Here is a 19,817-nt window from a genome sequence, read left to right as displayed (position 1 = left end):
TCTGATGTGATACCACTAATGGTGCAGGCTCCCGGCATAAACCATACTTAGCAAACAGATGCAAGGGTAACACCGCCCACACATACTCATAGTATGCATTTTACACCATAATGCATCTACACTCTCCCAAGTCATTTGACTCTACAATGAAGTCAAATCTTCAGACTTTAGATGGTCACGGCCCATTCATCAGTTCCTGTGTAATGGAACTCAATCACCCCGTCAATACTTCCTCTCAGGATTTCAGAACCACGGTCCACATATATATAACCATATTCCTTTCATTTGCTTTGAAATTATATATATATATATATATATATATATATATATATATATATGGCATTATGATACAAGTGTTGTCCTTGATGGCAACTCACTCAGAGGTATGATACAGGTGATGGCAACTTAATCAGATGACAGATCTAGTGCAGTAGGTCAAAAGAAATGTATACGCAGGTTAGACTTGATGAAAGTGCGTATACACGCGGGTGAGTAGAGCAAAAGGCGTGTATACGTACACACGCAGGTTCATAGAAGTAAAGGCACGTACATGTTGGAAGACTATGTTTTGGTCTGTGGTATTTGGTCCGAAATTTTGACCCCAGGTATTGGGTCCAAGGTATTGGTTCGACATGGTTTTGGGCCATGTTATTGAGAGAAGCCTAAACCTATATAAGGAGAAGATGATGGCATGGGTGCAGGCATTAGGGATAACCTTCCAAATCTGGCAGTAATTTCTTCTATGTCAGGGTCAACTTCCCTTTCCCTTTCTATATGCGTATCAGTCATTAAACTGATAGCTTCATATTTTTTTCCCGAACCCCACAATCCTTGTTAATTGACAGAAACAGGGCTTTACTCCTATCGGGCGGTAATTCTAAGAGAATTACCCCAAAACACTATCGCAGCTTTATGGAGGGATTATACACCCAAAACACTATCGGCAGCTTTATTGGAAGGAATCTATGCACTACACTATCGCGCGACAAAAGCCATTCCTTCCCCATTTCCCTGATGCGATATTGGCAATCGCTATCGACGGATCTCCAAAGCGCCAATGCCTCCAATACACCCCGCAGACCTGATGCACTTTAGGCTCCCTTCTATATGGATTTTAGGTCCGGAATATCGGCAAGCTCGTATCGGCGGTTTTGCAATGTAATGGGTCTGCGGACCCGACGCCCCTTTAGGCTCTGTTTTATAGTGTTTCGGCTCCGTAAGTCGGAGCTCTCAATGCTAAAGGGCCCTCTTGGACCCGACGACCTTTTATACTACGATTTATATTACTTCGGCTCCGGGATATCGGAGCGCACACATTCCACAATTATAAAGGCCCTCTCCAATGCGATATTGGTTTCAGACCTGATAAGGGTAAGAACCAATATTGATAAAGCTTCACGTCCGCCCACTGTTCTGCTTAAGAGAAATATCGTAATTACTCTGTGTAAACAGAGTTCTCCTCTGACTTTATAAAAATGAATTTAAAGAGTCGGCAGCCGCCACAATGAAAAGAAAACGACCCAAAATGCTTAAATACATAGTAAATGCATCATGCGGGGAACAATAAGGCAATTCAACACTTTCAATACACAGTGAAATAAGCTATGCATACATATTAACAGAAACCATTGATTTAGAAATGCCGAGAGAAAAGTTTTCAATAATAATGCTTCCGGCACCACTCCTCTCTAATGCGAGTCTCGGTTGCCTCTTTATTTATAATTAAAGGATAGGTCTTCTCAGACCTTATCTATTACAAAAGCATGCTTTACATGGAATGATTTAAAGCGTAAAAGCTTTATTACAGCTTATCCATATGTGATATAATTAGCATGTTTTATTCTCAATTTTATCCTATCTTGAACTAAAAAAACATGGAAATTGCAGGCTAAAGGATCCCACTCCCTTGCCTGTAGATTTTTTTGGATTTTTGGAATAAGTTTGAAGAATTTCTCCATCTGAGTCACATGCTTCTGCATCAGACTCCTGAGGACAAAATTCTTCATGGGCTCCTGTCCATGAGCTCGTGTACAGATTTACCCAGTTTCTGATGGACGTCTTCTGTAACCCAAGTAGCTTCAACGGTTGGCTGTCCTTTCCATTTTACCAAATACTGGAAGTATTCTCATCCCCTTGTCTTCTTATGCACTTTCTTGTCCAGAATTCTTTCTGGCTGTAAATTCTTTGCTGTGGGTAACTGTTTTACCTAGTTAATCTCTGGAGTCTCCTAATCCTGTGCTGTATCATCTGTAGTTTCATTCTCATACTTATACAAGTTTGCAACAATAAAAATTGGTGATATTCCCACATCAGGTGGTAATTCAATCTCATAAGCATTTGTAGAGAATTTCCCTAGTATTCTGCACGGTCCAATTTTCTTGGATTTTAACTTATTATACTCCCCTTTTGGAAATCTCTCCTTTTTGAGATGTGCTAAAACCAAATCCCCAACTTCAAAGTTCACCTCTCTTCTCCTCATATCTGCTCTGGTTTTGTACTTGATGTTGCTATCCTGCAGCTGTTGTTTCACTTGTTCATGTATCGCCTGCATTCTTGAAGCAAAGTCCTCACCCTCTGCACTTCTCATTTCTTCTTTTCCCAAATTCCTTAATTCAGATATTCCTCTAGGATGCATTCCATAAACAATATGGAATGGGCTCTGTCCTATGCTCCTATTCGGTGAGTCATTATATGCATACTCAACTTGTGCTAACACTTGATCCCATTGCTTTGGATGTTCTGCAGTAAGGCTCCTCAAAAGATTGCCTAAACTTCTATTCACAACTTCAGTTTGTCGATCAGTTTGTGGATGATAGGTAGAACTGAAACTTAATTTAGTCCCCAGCTTCTTCCATAGTGTTCTCCAAAAATGTCCAACGAATTTTGAATCCCTGTCTGAGACAATGCTTTTGGGCAACCCATGCAATCTTACAATCTCTTTAAAAAACAAATTAGCAATATGAGAAGCATCACTAGTTTTATAACATGGAATAAAGTGTGCCATTTTTGAAAATCTATCCACTACAACAAAAATTGAATCATAACCTCTTTGAGTTTTTGGTAGTCCGAACACAAAATCCATACTTACCATGTCCCAAGGCCTATCCGGAATTGGTAATGGAATATACAACCCTGTGTTTTGGCTCCTTCCTTTTGCATATTGGCAGATTCTACAATTTCTTACGTACTTCTCTACTTCAGATTTCATTTTCGGCCAGAAATAAAATCTGTTGAGTTGTTCAAAAGTTTTCTCTACCCCAAAATGTCCTGCAAGTCCTCCACTATGTTTCTCTTTGATTAAATTCTCTCTCATTGAACAGTTTGGTATGCACAACTGATTTTTCTTAAATAACAGTCCATCTTGTAGGAAGTAGTCTAGCCACTTGCTCCTATCTGCCAAGACAGGATTTTTACAAACCTCAAATGCCTCTTTAAAATCTGAATCGGTCTCATATAATTCCTTAAGAAAATAAAAACCCAACACTTGGATTTGACTTTCTTGAAGCAATACATTTCTCCTACTTAAGGCATCTGCAACTTTGTTTGACTTCCCAGTTATATGCTTCAACAGAAAATGGAAACCTTGAATATATTCTACCCATTTAGCATGTTTCTGGCTGAGCTTTTGCTGCTGCATTATAAACTGTAATGCATGGTTATCTGTATAAAGAATAAATTCTTTTGACATTAAATAATGCCTCCATTTTTTTAATGACTGCACAACTGTGTAGAATTCCTTATCATAAGAAGAATACTTCTTTTTTGCATCATTTAGCTTTTCACTAAAATAAGCTATTGGTCTGTCTTCTTGGCTTAAAACTCCTCCAATTGCTTCTGTGCTGGCATTACACTTAACTTGAAAAGGTTTGTTAAAATCAGGAAGAACCAAAACAGGCTTTTCAGTTATTTTCTTCTTTAACAGCTGAAAATTTTTCTCTGCTTCAGCGGTCCATTTAAATGATTGTTTATCCTTATTTATGGTCTCAATAATAGGTGCATTAATCTTACTAAAATTCTTAATGAATTTTCTGTAAAAACTAGCAAGACGTGAAAACTCCTTACCTCAAAAACACTTTTGGGTGAAGGCCACTCCATAATTTCCTTGATCTTCTCTGGATCCATCTTCAACCCTTCAGCAGAAATAACAAATCCCAAGTACACCAGCTCCTCTTTCATGAATGAACACTTCTTCAGATTCAACAATAGTTTTTCTTGCTGTAGCTTCTGTAAGACATAATTTAAATGCCTCACATGCTCCTCCTTGGACCTGCTATAGACTAATATATCGTCCAAATATACTATTACAAACTTACCAATGAACTCTTTAGGAACATCATTCATGAGTCTCATGAATGTACTTGGTGCATTTGACAACCCAGAAGGCATCACTCTCCATTCATATAGTCCTTCATTGGTCTTAAAAGTGGTTTTCCACTCATCCCCCTCTCTTATCCTTATCTGATGATACCCACTTTTAAGATCTAGTTTTGAAAAATATTTTGCTCCAGTCAAGCAATCCATTAAATCTTCAATTCTGGGTAACAAAAATCTGTACCTGATTGTGATTTTATTGATAACTCTCGAATCTATACACATTCTCCAACCTCCATCTTTCTTTGGGCTCAGTACTGTTGGCATTGCGCAAGGACTCAAGCTTTCTCTGATCAGCCCCTTGTCAAGCAATTCTTGTACCTGTTTTTTAACTTCTTCATTTTCTGCAGGAGTCATTCTATATGCTGCTTTGTTAGGTAGGCTTGCTCCAGGAATCAAATCTATATGATGACTGATTCTTCTAATGGGTGGTAATTCATTAGGAAAATCATCAACAATAATATCACAATATTTCTCCAGCATTTCTTGAATTTCAATGGGTAAATCAGAAACTTTAGTAGAGGTCATTATTACCTTGGGCTTGCAAATTACAGCAAAATTTACCTCATTTTCTTCAATCTGCTTCAGGTATTCCTTTCCTCCAAGTAACAGAGTTTTTGGATCAGTCTTCTGTCCTGGTACATCTTCTTCTTGCAGAGGCAGCAACGTATGATTGACACCATCCTTTCCAAACTTGTAGGTGTTTCTTTTCCCATCATGTATGGCTCCTCTGTCATATTGCCAAGGTCTTCCAAGCAATATGTGACACACATCCATGGGCATCACATCACAAACAATTTTATCTTTATACTTGCCCACTTGAAATTCCACTTCACATTGTTCGCTTACTAACATTTGATGTCCCTTTTGCAACCATGACACTTTGTAAGGTGTTGGATGCTTCATTGTCTTCAGCTTCAATTTCTCCACTACTTCTGTAGAGACCAAATTATCAGTGCTGCCACTATCAATGATCATCTGGCAACATTTCCCTTGAACTTTACACACTGTCCTGAATAAAGTCTTCCTCTGTGGCGGTTCAGCCATCTCCTTTGCTGGCTTAAGTAGGACTTTATTAACTATCAAAGATTCTCCTCTTTCTGGTGTAGTTTCTTCCTCTGCTACTACTGCCACCGGTGCTTCTCCCTCAACTGGAGTAACAATTGCATTCCTCTGATTTGTTTCTACATTCTCTGGACACTCAAAAGCTCTGTGTCCCAGCTTGTTACATCTGTAACATCTTATTTCTCTGCCTCTTCCTTTGCCTCCTCTTCCTCTAGAAAAACTCCCTCTGCCTCTTGCATCACCTCCTGTGGGTGCATGCTGGGTTGAGCTACTGCTAGCTCCATCTTTAGGTACTGTAGATCTTCCTCTACCACCTTGACTTCCTTTTCCTTTGAAAGTCCCTCTCCCTCTGGCAGACTGCTTCCTCATGAGTTTTTCTTCAGCTTTCAGTGCTATCTAATAAGCTTCCTCTACTGTTTTTGGCGACAGTAGACTTATCTCATCTTGAACATCCATCCTGAGGCCATTCATATATCTAGCCACCTTCTCATCTATATCTTGGGCTTCTCCAGCTCTTATGCTCACCTTATAGAACTCTTCTGTGTATTCTTTTACTGTCAAAGATCTCTATCTAAGATTTTGCATTTGTCTAAACAATGTTTGCTCATAATTACTTGGCAAAAACTTACCCCTTAACTTTGTTACCATCCTATTCCAATTCTTGATTGGTTGCTTACCAAGTCTCTTCCTTTCTTCCTGCACACCATCCCACGAAAGCGCTGCATGGCCTTTTAACTTGGTGACAACAAACTTCACTTTCTTCTCATCTTCTGTTTCTTCATAATCGAAGAATTTCTCCATGCCATTAATCCAATCTATCAATTCTTCTGGATTCAGTCCTCCTTGGTATACCAGTACCTCGGTCTTTGGCCTGGCTGTGGATCTCAACACTGACTGAAAGAACCTCATCTCAGGAGTAACCTCTACAGCTTCTTCCTCTGTAGCTTCAACCTCAAGTTCGCTAACATCTCCATCATCTATGTTTCTATCGGAAGTTAATGCATCCAATCTAGCTCGCAGCTCTTGTACTGTTTCCATTATTTCAGCATTTGCAATAGGTCGTCCTCTTCTGCCACGTCCTTGTCCTCTTCCAAATCTAAAAGCCATAGCGGCTTTCCTTCTCCTACTTCTGAGATTCAATTCAATGTCAGTTGGCGGCTCTGATACCACTAATGATGGCGTGGGTGCAGGCGTTAGGGATAACCTTCCAAATCTCGCAGTAATTTCTTCTATGTCAGGGTCAAGTTCCCTTTCCCTTTCTATATGCATATCAGTCATTAAACTGATAGCTTCATCTTTTTTTCCCAAACCCCACAATCCTTGTTAATTGACAGAAACAGGGCTTTACTCCTATCGGGCGGTAATTCTAAGAGAATTACCCCAAAACACTATCGCGGCTTTATGGAGGGATTATACACCCAAAACACTATCGGCAGCTTTATTGGAAGGAATCTATGCAATACACTATTGCACGGCAAAAGCCATTCCTTCCCCTTTTCCCCAATGTGATATTGGCAATCGCTATTGGCTTATCTCCAAAGCGCCAATGCCTCCAATACACCCCGCGGACCCGATGCACTTTAGGCTCCCTTCTATATGGATTTCGGGTCCAGAATATTGGCGGGCTCATATCGGCAGTTTTACAATGTAATGGGTCTGTGGACCCGACACTCCTTTAGGCTCTGTTTTATAGTGTTTCGGCTCCGTAAGTTGGAGCTCTCAATGCTAAAGGCCCCTCTTAGACCCGACGACCTTTTATACTGCGATTTATATTACTTCGGCTCCAAGATATCGGAGCGCACACATTCCACAGTTATAAAGGCCCTCTCCGATGCGATATTGGTTTCGGACCCGATAAGGGTAAGAACCAATATTGATAAAGCTTCACATCCGCACACTGTTCCGCTGAAGAGAAATATCATAATTACTCCGTGTAAACAGAGTTCTCCTCTCACTTTATAAAAATGAATTTAAAGAGTCGGCAGCCGCCACAATGAAAAGAAAATGACCCAAAATGATTAAATACACAGTAAATGCATCATGCGGGGAACAATAAGGCAATTCAACAATTTCAATACACAATGAAATAAGATATGCATACATATTAATAGAAACCATTGATTTGGAAACGCCGAGAGAAAAGTTTTCAATAATAATGCTTCCGGCACCGCTCCTCTCTAATGCGAGTCTCGGTTGCCTCTTTATTTATAATTAAAGGATAGGTCTTCTTAGACCTTATCTATTACAAAAGCATGCTTTACATGAAATGATTTAAAGCGTAAAATATTTATTATAGCTTATCCATCTGTAATATAATTAGCATGTTTTATTCTCAATTTTATCCTATCTTGAACTAAAAAAACATGGAAATTGCAGGCTAAAGGACCCCACTCCCTTGCCTATAGATTTTTTTGGATTTTTGGAATAAGTTTGAAGACTTTTTCCCTCTAAGTCACATGCTCCTGCATCAGAAGATCATTAGGCCAAAGGGTGGTAGTGAGAAGGTGATGAATATCTGATGAAGTGTGAGATCTAGTATGTTGGTTATGGGTTTGTGATGCTTAGCTTGATCTGAATCAAGGATGCACCTATGCGGATGATGATGGATGATGGATCAGGATATTAAATCTTGATTGCTTATGATTATATGATTTGATTATGGATAGACTAGATCTGAATTATTGACGCATGTTTATTCTGTAAATGTTATGTTCTCATGTCTGAAATAGCTGCAAAGTTATAAGTTAGAATTTGCAGATCTATACGCTAGTTGTATTTGGTAAAAGCGCGTATACACGCAAGTTGGGTTTTTCTGAGTAGCGTATATAGTATGAAGTATGATAGTTGAAGTTGCAGTTGAATCTAGTTGTTTTTGCAGAGTTTTGTTGTCTGTTCTGTCTTCTGGTGACTGTGTTGTTCACACGGTTTCAGTATCAGGTGATTCAAAGATTGATGATGCAGGTTTAGTTGATGATTGTATTGCAATGGTGATTGTTTTATGGATCTAGTATGAAAATGTATGAAACGTGGTCCCTGGAAGATCGTAAAGTTCAGTAGGCCGGCACCTATGTACTGGTAAACATATCGGCCAGTACAAGAGTTAGGGGGTTGTAGCTCCCCTCCAGGAGCAGCTGGAAAATGAGTGAAGGTTAGAGCCTTCAGTAGGCCAGCGCCTGCGTACTAGTAAATGGATCAACTAGTATAATAGCTAAGAAGGTTGTAGCTTTCTGCAGGTACAAGCTTGCATACTGGTATAAGACTGCACCAGTACATTGTAAAAAGAAGTTTCTTATTAAAGGAAGATAGAGATGAATTGCAGTAGGTGGTTTTCATCCACATTGGGTTTCCACCTTATATCATGGTGTTCATGTGTGCTTCTTATGTGTGATGATCTATTCTGTTTTACTGCACCTACTTACTATTCATGTGGTTAATAAAGTTCTGACGCACTAACTAAAGATCAACATTTAATGGATTAACTGAATCCTAAGTATTCTGGATATATGCTAGTTGCATTAGACACAGTTGCGTATACATGCGGGTTCACTTAGATGAAGTAGCGTATATGTATCTAAGTATGGAAATGAAAACGTTTTATTGATTTTATAATACTGATTCACCCCCCCCCCCTTCTCAATATTATTTCCAACAATTGGTATCAGAGCAGGTCCTTTGGTAGAAGCTTGATTGCTTGAAGGAGATCCGTAGAACAATGGGAAAGAAAGCGCGTCAAAAGAAGAAGACAGCTCAAAGGAACAATGACAGCCTGCCATTGAGTGGAAGCAAGTATTCAGATCCTGAATCACCTCATATTGAAGATGAAGCATCAGATAAAATCATAGATCAACAAGATCTACCTAGCAAAAGGGAGAGTGCCCTCAAAGAAGAAGTCATCAGCTTAAAAGCTCAGCTGGAATGTGCCTCCAGAATTCGTCAAATGCTGCAGGAGCTGAATGAAGAACAAGAAAAAGAGATTCTCAAACTAAGGCATCAAGTGGAAGAAGGAAGAAAGTCTGAAGAAATTTTGAAGAAGCAATGTCTGGAAAAGGAAGAACAACACCAAGTTGAGGTAAATATCTTGAAAGGTAAATTAGAAGAAAAGGATAAACTATTACGATTTCAAGACAGTACTAAGATTTTGGATGATATTCTTGGTAGTCAAAGGTCTCCTACTATCAAAACTCGTCTTGGCTTTTATGAATCTGTTGAAGGTGAGGCAAGGAACTCTAATGAGAAATCTGAAATGCTCAACAAGGAGATGAAAAGACAACCCCATCAACAGCCAAGGAAAGAAATTCCTAAAAGAATATCTTTTGCTCCTAACTGTGGAAGTGATAGACGATTATTTCCTCCAATGAATAATGTTGAATGTTATGTATGTCATAATCTTGGACATGTTGCAGCCAGATGTAGAAGTAGAATGGTTCAAGACCATCACACAGAAAGATCATCACGTTCGAGGTACTTTAAGGGGTATTGTTTTGCTTGCAATATGTTTGGTCACAAAGCCATTGACTGCTACAGAAGGAATATGAAACATGTAAGATGTTATCCATGTGCCAAGCTTGGACATATAGTAAAGGAATGCACGATAAGATTTTGGACACCATACCGAAAGGAGAAAACATCATCACAGTTGAAGATATGGAAGAAAAAGGAAGTACAGCCAGAAAGATGTGGCATAGCAGAGTACACAGACATGAAAAATTGAGAGGAAGCTGGAAGTGTGGAACATGAGTGTTCTAAATCTTATACGCAGGTTTCATGAAGACAAGTCGCGTATATACATCAGTTATATGCTGCACAGTCGCGTATATGATGTTGTGAAGAAAAGCAGCAGTACAGAAGTCTGATATGGTTCAGTCATTGTTTTGATGATGGCATGGCACATGTTCAGGGGGAGCATATACTTCAAATAATGCATTGTTGGCATTATGGTTAGAAGTCTTTGGTGATGATGCTTATTGACATATCTTGCTTGAATAAAGGAATGGATTGCAGGTTACAAGTCTGGATGCTAGTGACAGATGCTTATAATGTAGATCATATGGTGTATGATAGCTACTGATAACTATCATGGTCTTGTTTAGGTCCTTAGTCTTTGTGAGTCATATGATATATTTTTTTACCCCACTATGCATGGGATGGATGATGTAATGAGTCATGTATAAGAATTTGGTATATCCCCACTTGGTTCGGTGGATGAGTCAAAAAATGGTGTATTCCCACTTGATTGGGAGATTGATGTATGTATAGAGTCATGTTATGCTTTTGCAGACCTTGCATGTGCTCAAGGGGAGCATGGACGGATTGGTACATCTTGGCATATACAAAGGGGGAGCTCAATCAGAAACTTCAGCATGTACTCAGGGGGAGTATGGACAGCAAAATGTATATCAAAGAAGAGAATATCTTGGTTCGCCCTTTGCCCTTGATGTCAAAGGGGGAGAGTGACTTGGTGTAGTGGTTGCCATCAAGTCCAAAGGGGGAGATTGTTGGCATTATGATACAAGTGTTTTCCTTGATGGCAACTCACTTAGAGGTATGATACAGGTGATGGCAACTTAATCAGATGACACATATAGTGCAGTAGGTCAAAAGAAAGGTATACACAGGTTAGACTTGATGAAAGTGCGTATACACGCGGGTGAGTAGAGCAAAAGGCGCGTATACATACGCATGCAGGTTCACAGAAGTAAAGGCATGTACATGTTGGAAAACTAAGTTTTGGTCCATGGTATTTGGTCTGAAGTGTTGACCCCAGGTATTGGGTCCAAGGTATTGGTTCAAAATGGTTTTAGGCTATGGTATTGAGAGAAGCATAAACCTATATAAGGAGAAGATCATTAGGCCAAAGGGTGGTAATGAGAAGGTGATGAATATCTGATGAAGTGTGAGATCTAGTATGCTGGTTATGGGTTTGTGATGCTTAGCTTGATCTAAATCAAGGATGCACCTATGCGGATGATGATGGATGATGGATCAGGATATTAAGAATTGAATGTTTATGATTATATGGTTTGATTATGGATAGACTAGATCTGAATTATTGATGAATGTTTATTATGTAAATGTTATGTTCTGATGTCTGAAATAGATGCAAAGTTATAAGTTAGAATTTGCAGATCTGTACGTGGGTTGTATTTGGTAAAAGCACATATACATGCAGGTTGGGTTCGTCCGAGTAGCATATACAGTATGAAGTATGATAGTTGAAGTTACAATTGGATCTGGATGTTGTTGCGTAGTTCTGTTGTCTGTTTTGTGTTTTGGTGACCGTGTTGTTGACAGGGTTTCAGTATCGGGTGATTCAGAGATTGATGATGCAGGTGTAGTTGATTATTGTATTGCAATGGTGATTGTTTTATGGATCTAGTATGAAAATGTATGAAACGTGGTCCCTGGAAGATCGTAAAGTTCAGTAGGCTAACACCTACGTACTGGTAAACATATCAGCCAGTACAAGAGCCAGGGGGTTGTAGCTCCCCTCCAGGAGCAGCTGGAAAACGACTGAAGGTTGGAGCCTTCAGTAGGCCAGCGCCTACGTACTAGTAAATGGATCGGCTAGTACAAGAGCTAAGAAGGTTGTAGCCTTCTGCAGGTAGAAGCCTACGTACTGGTATAAGACTGCACCAGTACATTGTAAAAGAAGTTTCTTATTAAAGGAAGATAGAGACGAAATGCAGCAGGTGGTTTTCACCCACATTGGGTTTCCACCTTATATCATGGTGTTCATGTGTGCTGCTTGTGTGTGATGATCTGTTCTGTTTTACTACACCTGCTTACTGTTCATGTGGTTAATAAAGTTGTGATGCACTAACTAAAGATCAACATTTAATGGATTAACTGAATCATAAGTATTCTGGATATACGCTAGTTGCATTAGACACAGTTGCGTATACACGCGGGTTCACTTAAATGAAGTAGCGTATATGTATCTAAGTATGGAAATGAAATTTTTTTATTCATTTTATAATACTGATTCACCCCCCCCCTCCCCCCCCTCTCAATATTATTTCCAACAGATATATCAATACAAACACTATCGGCACAAATCTCCTAGAGTAATCTTTATATAAAGAAATTCCACGCAATATACCTTATTCTTCCTTTAAATGGTTCTGCACATAACTCGAGGTTAGCCCTCATCGCAATGAGCCATCGCAATGTTCAGTGGTCATATATATATATTGTTTTTCATAAATGTTGAGCTTTGATGTATGTACTATTATGACACTTCATGATATATAGATTTTTTAATTTTTATTTTTGATTTTTAGAATGTATTTTATTTCTCACAAATTCTATTTATAACTAGATAAAATTAGTCATTTCCCAATAAGAAAATAGAAATACAAATTTCAAAAATTATTTTTAATTTTCAAAATATTCGGAACTAATTAAAAGTCAAACTATTTTGACTATAAAATAGTTACAATATAACCTACCTATTGACAAATATAATAAAAATGTATCATATTTATTAATATATTCATTCAATATTTTATGACACTGTGTGGCATTTGTGAGTCATAACATTAATGAACACTAATGAATTGTGCTATGTTATTATGTCAAAAAAATAATCTCTACAAAAAGGTTTTAATGATTTCATCCTAGTAATGAAACCAACACCTAACCAATAAAGTCAAAATAATTGAGCTATATTGTTAAGAAAAAAAAAAGGAGTAACAACAAGGTTTTCATGATTTCATCGTAGTAATTAAAATGATACCTAACAAATAAAGTTAGAACTATTCTAATCACACCACCATAATACTTAAAACAATATTTAAGAAACAACATTATAGAAATGATTTTTACATTTAAAAAAAAGTCAAATTATTTTGACTATAAAATAGTTACAATATAACCTACTTATTGATAAATATAATAAAAATGTATTATATTTATTAAAATACTCATTCAATAGTTTATTCTAATGTCTAGCATTTGTGAGTTATAACATTAATGAACACTATTGAATTGTGTTATGTTGTTAAGTAAAAAAAAAAAAACTCTACAACAAAATTTTAATGATTTTATCATAGTAATTAAACAATACCTAACAAATAAAATTATAACTATTCTAACCACACCACCATAATACTTAAAATATTATTTAACTAAGAATAATAATAACATTATAGAAATGATTTTTACATTTAAAAAAAAATTAATATTAAATTTTAAAATTCAAAATATATATATATATATATATCAAAAATATTTAGATATTAAAATATCTATAAAATTACTAAAAACAACTTTCATAATTATATTGATAATACTTCAAAATTACTATTAACTTTATAATCTCTTTAAACTGCTTACTTAGTGTTAACCTTTATAGCACTTTGGATTTCCAATACCCACACTATCAACCATGGAACTGTCCAGCTGTGTGGAATTTCAAATTCCATTTGCTTGTTCAAGAAAAATCCATCATTTTCCCCTTTTGTTTTCAATTATTTTTATTTTATTTAAATTTAAATTTAAAAATATTTTTTAATTATTTTAATTAAAAATTAATTAATAATATTATTTATTATTGATATTATTGAATTTATTATTTCAATGTTAAATTTATTTAATTCATTAATATTTTATTAATAAAATTAGGTTTGAAATATGACTCCATACCAAACCATGTATTTAAACTTTAACTATTCAATTCATGCATGTACACAATTTTATTTTTACAATTTGGTTATTAGGTGCTAGAGGTGTTACCCTAGATTATTTCTCATACTTACATATAAGAAGTGAAATCATTTGTATTAATTAGTTATTTATGATTATTAATAGGGAAAATTGTAATTATTTGCAAAAATCATATTTAATAAGAAAAAAACCAAGTACTTAAACTTCAATGATTCAATCAATGCATGTACACAACTTTATTTTTACAATTAGGTTATTAGGTATGAGGAGTTACCCTAAATTATTTCTCCTTCTTACATATAAGAAGAGAAATCATTTGTATTAATTAGTTATTTATGATTATCAATAAGGAAAATTGTAATTATTTGCAAAAATCATATTTAACAGGAAAATATTATAATTATTTGCAAAAAAACGTTTTATGAACAAATTTTGTTACAAATTTATGAGAATGTAGATTTTTCATAATGATTAATTTATTTATGCATTCAAAATCTTATTTTAAAGATAGCCACTCTCATTGTGGTTACATATTTCTTAAACTTTAGGAGTATTTACAATGATTTTTTTCTACATAATATTAACATGTTTATGTGGTTTTATTATTCTATAACTCTTTGTTGAATTTTAATTTTTAATTTTTTTTGGTATATGTTAAAGTATGAAATAATGAAATTTATTATTAAAATTGGATTAAAATTATTATTTGAATAAGGATGTCTAGACAACAAGCAGCCTAAAATTCTCCAAGATTATTGCTTCAAGATGCGTATGATTATTAATAGTCACAAGAATAAAATCATGATAAAAAAAATCTAAAACTATCAACTATGATAATTTTATTTATGATAATAACTATTTGGACACATATATTAAGATTATCAGTTAGAATTATAACATTGAGAAAAGGATAGTTGGGGATGGAAATCTTATTATGAGCTTGAAAACAATTGTAAGTGAACAAAGTTTTCGGTATGGAGTAAAAGAAAGTTCCACTTTGACACTATTGTCACATGCTTTATTTTATATGGATATGAGATTTGGGGTTCCACTATGCTTAGGGAATTGAAGGAAATACTCCCTACCCTATCCTCTTGTTTGAAATTAGCCTCTATTCCATTGAATGCATGACTATGATTTGGTATCTCATGTAAGCTATACAATATGGAAACAAAGAGGTTCCCAAAAATTGTTTAAACTCTAGACAAAGTCCCAGCCTTCAGCTCAAGCAAGGCTAACATAACCAGGAGGAGATGGTCTTGGAGAATGAGGATAATATTAAAAATATTATTACTTCCAAATTTAAGGATAAGTTATGGGAGGATAAAGAGTTAGAGGGAAAAAGAAAGTTAAGGTATTATAAAGAGGTGAACAATCCGCATAACTTGGAGGAGATGGTCTTGGAGAATGAGGATAATATTAAAAATATTATTACTTCCTAATTTAAGGATAAGTTATGGGAGGATAAAGAGTTGGAGGGAAAAAGGAAGTTAAGGTATTATAAAGAGGTTTCACTCCCAATCTAGATAAAGAGAACTATATTTCACTCTTGACCAAGTGCTATGAAGAAAATGAACATTGCCAAGATAAGAACCAATTCTCATGACCTTCAAAGTGAAAATGACATTTGGCCAATTCCCAAAACATCTTGGTAGTAAAGAGTTTGTTACTTTTTCCACTATAGGAGGGTTGGAGATGAAATCATATTTAATAGGAAAAAATTATAATTATTTGCAAAAAAAAGTTTTATGAACAAATTTTGTTACAAATTTATGAGAATGTAGATTCTTCATAATGATTAATTTATTCATGCATTCAAAACCTTATTTTAAAGATAGGGACCATCGTTGTGGTTACATATTTCTTAAACTTTAGGAGTATTTACAATGATTTTTCTCTCCATAATATTAACATGTTTGTGTGGTTTTATTATTCTATAACTCTTTGTTGAATTTTAATTTTTATTTTTTTTTGGTATAGGTTTAAGTATGAAATAATGAAATCTAGTATTAAAATTGAATTAAAATTATTATTTGAATAAGGATGTCTAGACAAAAAGTAGCTTAAAATTCTCCAAGATTATTGCTTCAAGATGAGTATGATTATTAATACTCACAAGACTAAAAACATGATAAAAAAATCTAAAACTATCAACTATGATAACTTTATTTATGATAATAACTATTTGGACACATATATCAAGATTCTCAATTAGAATTATAAGATTGAGAAAAGGATAATTGGGGATGGAAAGCTTATTATGAGCTTGAAAACAATTGTAAGTCAACAAAGCTTTGGGTATGGAGTAAAAGAAAGTTCCACTTTGACACTATTGTGACACGTGTTATTTTATATCGATGTGAGATTTGGGGTTGCACTATATTTAGGGAATTGAAAGAAATACTCCCTACCCTATCCTCTTGTTTGAAATTAGCCTTTATTCCATGGAATGCATGACTATGATTTGGTATCTCATGTAAGCTATACAATATGGAAACAAGGAGGTTCCCTAAAATTGTTTAAACTCTAGAAAAAATCCCCACCTTCAGCTGAAGTAAGGCTAGCATAACTAGGAGGAGATGGTCTTGAATAATGAGGATAATATTAAGAATATTATTACTTCCAAATTTAAGGATAAGTTATGAGAGGATAAAGAGTTAGAAGGAAAAATGAAGTTAAGGTATTATAAAGAGGTGATCAATCTCAATGTGATCAATCCCAATCTAGATAACGAGAACTATATTTCACTCTTGACCAAGTGCTAAGAAGAAAATGAACATTTCCAAGATAAGAACTAATTATCATGACCTTGAAAGTGAAAATGAGAGTTGGTCGATTGCAAAAACACCTTGGTAGTAAAGAGTTTGTTACCTTTGCCACTATAGGAGGGTTGGAGACGAAATCATATTTAATAGGAAAAAATTATATCATTTGCAAAAAAAATGTTTTATGAACAAATTTTGTTACAAATTAATGAGAATGTAGATTTTTCATAACGATTAATTTATTTATGCATTCAAAATCAGATTCTAAAGATAGGGAACATCGTTGTGGTTACATATTTCTTAAACTTTAGGAGTATTTATGGTGCATGGCTACACCTGCACATAACCACAGTATGCATATTAAAAATGCATCCACAACTGTCCCAGGATATTTAACTTTGTAATGGAGTTAAATCTTCAGTCCTTTAATGGTCAAGGCCCCTTTATATAGTTGTTCCTTTGTATCAGAACCAATCACGCCGCTAAAATCCCCTATCAGGACTTAAAACACCCTTTTAACATTCATTATCCCTTTTAATGAATGCTCCCTTTTAAATCTTTCTATCAAGACTTTTTAAACCCTTAAGAACCTTTCATTCATGCATATATATATATATATATATATATATATATATATATATATATATACATATATGTCCTTCCCCTTATAACATGGCGTCATATATATATAAAGCACATAAAACCATATATCGGTGCTTTTTCCCTTTTATAAACCATTTATAAAGGAAACATACCTTTACAAACGAAAATTCTGCTTTTCGTAGCTTTTTCACCTTCCCGTATAGAGTTGCATAGTTCCCGAGGCTAAAACCTCATCGCAATCGGCCATCGCATGTTCCATGGTTCATACATATATATACCTTTACCCTTCCTCCAAATCCGATATGACTATTGGATTAGAGAAAGATGCTTCCATGTTAAAAAGGCCCGCACCATATAAACTATCGGGGTTATAATATTTTGGAATACAAAGGAATTTCTGCCGAACCGTATACTCCGGACTTTAAATTTTATAGAACTGCATTTATAACAGTGTCGGGTCCGTCTCCTCTACGTTGCCTTCACGCTCTACAATAGCCTGACCTTCCGACCGCCAATACGAAGCCAAAGCCGATCGTCGATATCGCTATCGCCGATATCACGATCTCGCTAAACTGTTGACCCTTGGCACCTCTGATCACCGATAATGCAATTTAATCATGACCGTTGATCTGGCCATGATACAACGGTCCACAAATATTGCGCTCACTCTTTGCAAACTTCCAAGGTTTATCCTGATAACTCTAAAGGGTCTTCTGCCACTGCGATTTCATCTCAGCCATTGATCTTGATGATCCAACGGCTGCTAAGCATCATTCGAAATTCTATGGAATTCCTTTACTTAGGAAATTTAAACTGTTTCTTCAATTTCTCGGTGATTTGCTTCTTTAAAAGTTTTGCCCTTCACTACTTCCACTGCAGACTTTGATGCTCTAATTCCCCTCCAAAGCTAACTCTGATTTTCACTAGGATTCAATGATTCCTTGTGACTCATCTTTGAGCATGTTACACCCCTGCGTACTACAAAACTATTCCTACAATTCATTACAGAACCTACGAGTTCATAATTCACATGAAATCAAATCATAAACACTCAATTCACGCATATGCACAATCAGAATCGAATTCCTACTCTGTATTAAAACATAAAAGTAAATGATTACAATTGAGAATCTTCGTCTCTCACACATTCCTGATTCTCAACACTTGTGGCCTCCCTTCTGCCTGTAGGCTTACATTTGTTTATATGGAAACTAGGATTGAATTACTAATCTCATCCTTTCCTTAAATCACCCAAATAAAGCTCTAAAGCTCTACATGCATGCATATATATGTATATATATGGCAGACTTTATCCACTCCATCTTTTCTCTGTTTTAAAACAGAAAATCCCCCTGTTTTTCTTAATGGTCCATATCTATTCTCCCTTTTATGCCTTAAAGCTCTCCCCTTCTCCTAGGATCATGGAACTACTCATGTTCTCATTTATCTGTTTTGAGAGCATCTAATTAAATCACACTTAAGGCCTAAATATTAAATTGACTTGAGACTTAGGAAACTAATTTCCCAAAAAAACATGACCCCCCATGTCTACTATTTACAATGATTTTCCTTGGGCTGAATGCTCCTGCATCAGACTCCCAAAGTAGAAAATATTCATGATATTTCCATCGTGTGCCTTCTAATCTTTGTCTTCCTCGATCTCATACATTGTTGTGTAACTATCTAGATGCCTTGCTCCTTTGCTGCTGCTACATTTTTGCTCTTTTTATTCTTGTCAATCAGATTCAAACTCGGATTGATGTGGCTTGCTGCTACTACCATTTTCCTCCATTTGAATTGCTTCGTCATCTGCTGCCATATTTCTTCAATTTCTATGTACAACATATCTTTCGTCTGGTCCATCTTCTGCTTCTTACTTCTGCCTTCTTCTCTTTGTTTCAGGTTACTGTTGTTGTCTTCTATGCTGGCTTTTCTTTTACTTGCTTCATTCTTTGGTTTACTTGCTCTTGCTTTACTTTCTACCATTTTTTGCTTTACTTGCTTTACCGACTACCTCCCTATCATCCTTACCCTCTTTCATGATTAAATCATGATTGTTCAACATTCTTTCCAACAAATTAACTTCTCTATTCTATGGATTGAGTTCTTCCATAGAATTCTCTTCTTTCACCTTTATTTGGCTATTCACGAGTGCCAAATCTCCTCCAGCAATTGCAACAAAACCTGCATTCACAAAACACTTGTTAAAATTAAAAAATAAGGCTATTGTGCCTTATCTTCCTTTGGCAACAATTTAGTTTATTGCTCTGTTTTCTCCTTCTCCTATGTCAACACATCAGTATGCTGATTCAAATTCTGACCAGAATTCATGAGACTGTTTGGTAATCT

Source organism: Pinus tabuliformis, chromosome 9 (genome assembly GCF_031772625.1).
Source record: "Pinus tabuliformis cultivar Carrire ecotype Pingquan chromosome 9, CPIR1, whole genome shotgun sequence".
In the NCBI taxonomy this organism is placed as follows: Eukaryota; Viridiplantae; Streptophyta; class Pinopsida; order Pinales; family Pinaceae; genus Pinus; species Pinus tabuliformis.
This window is presented reverse-complemented; position numbering follows the sequence as displayed.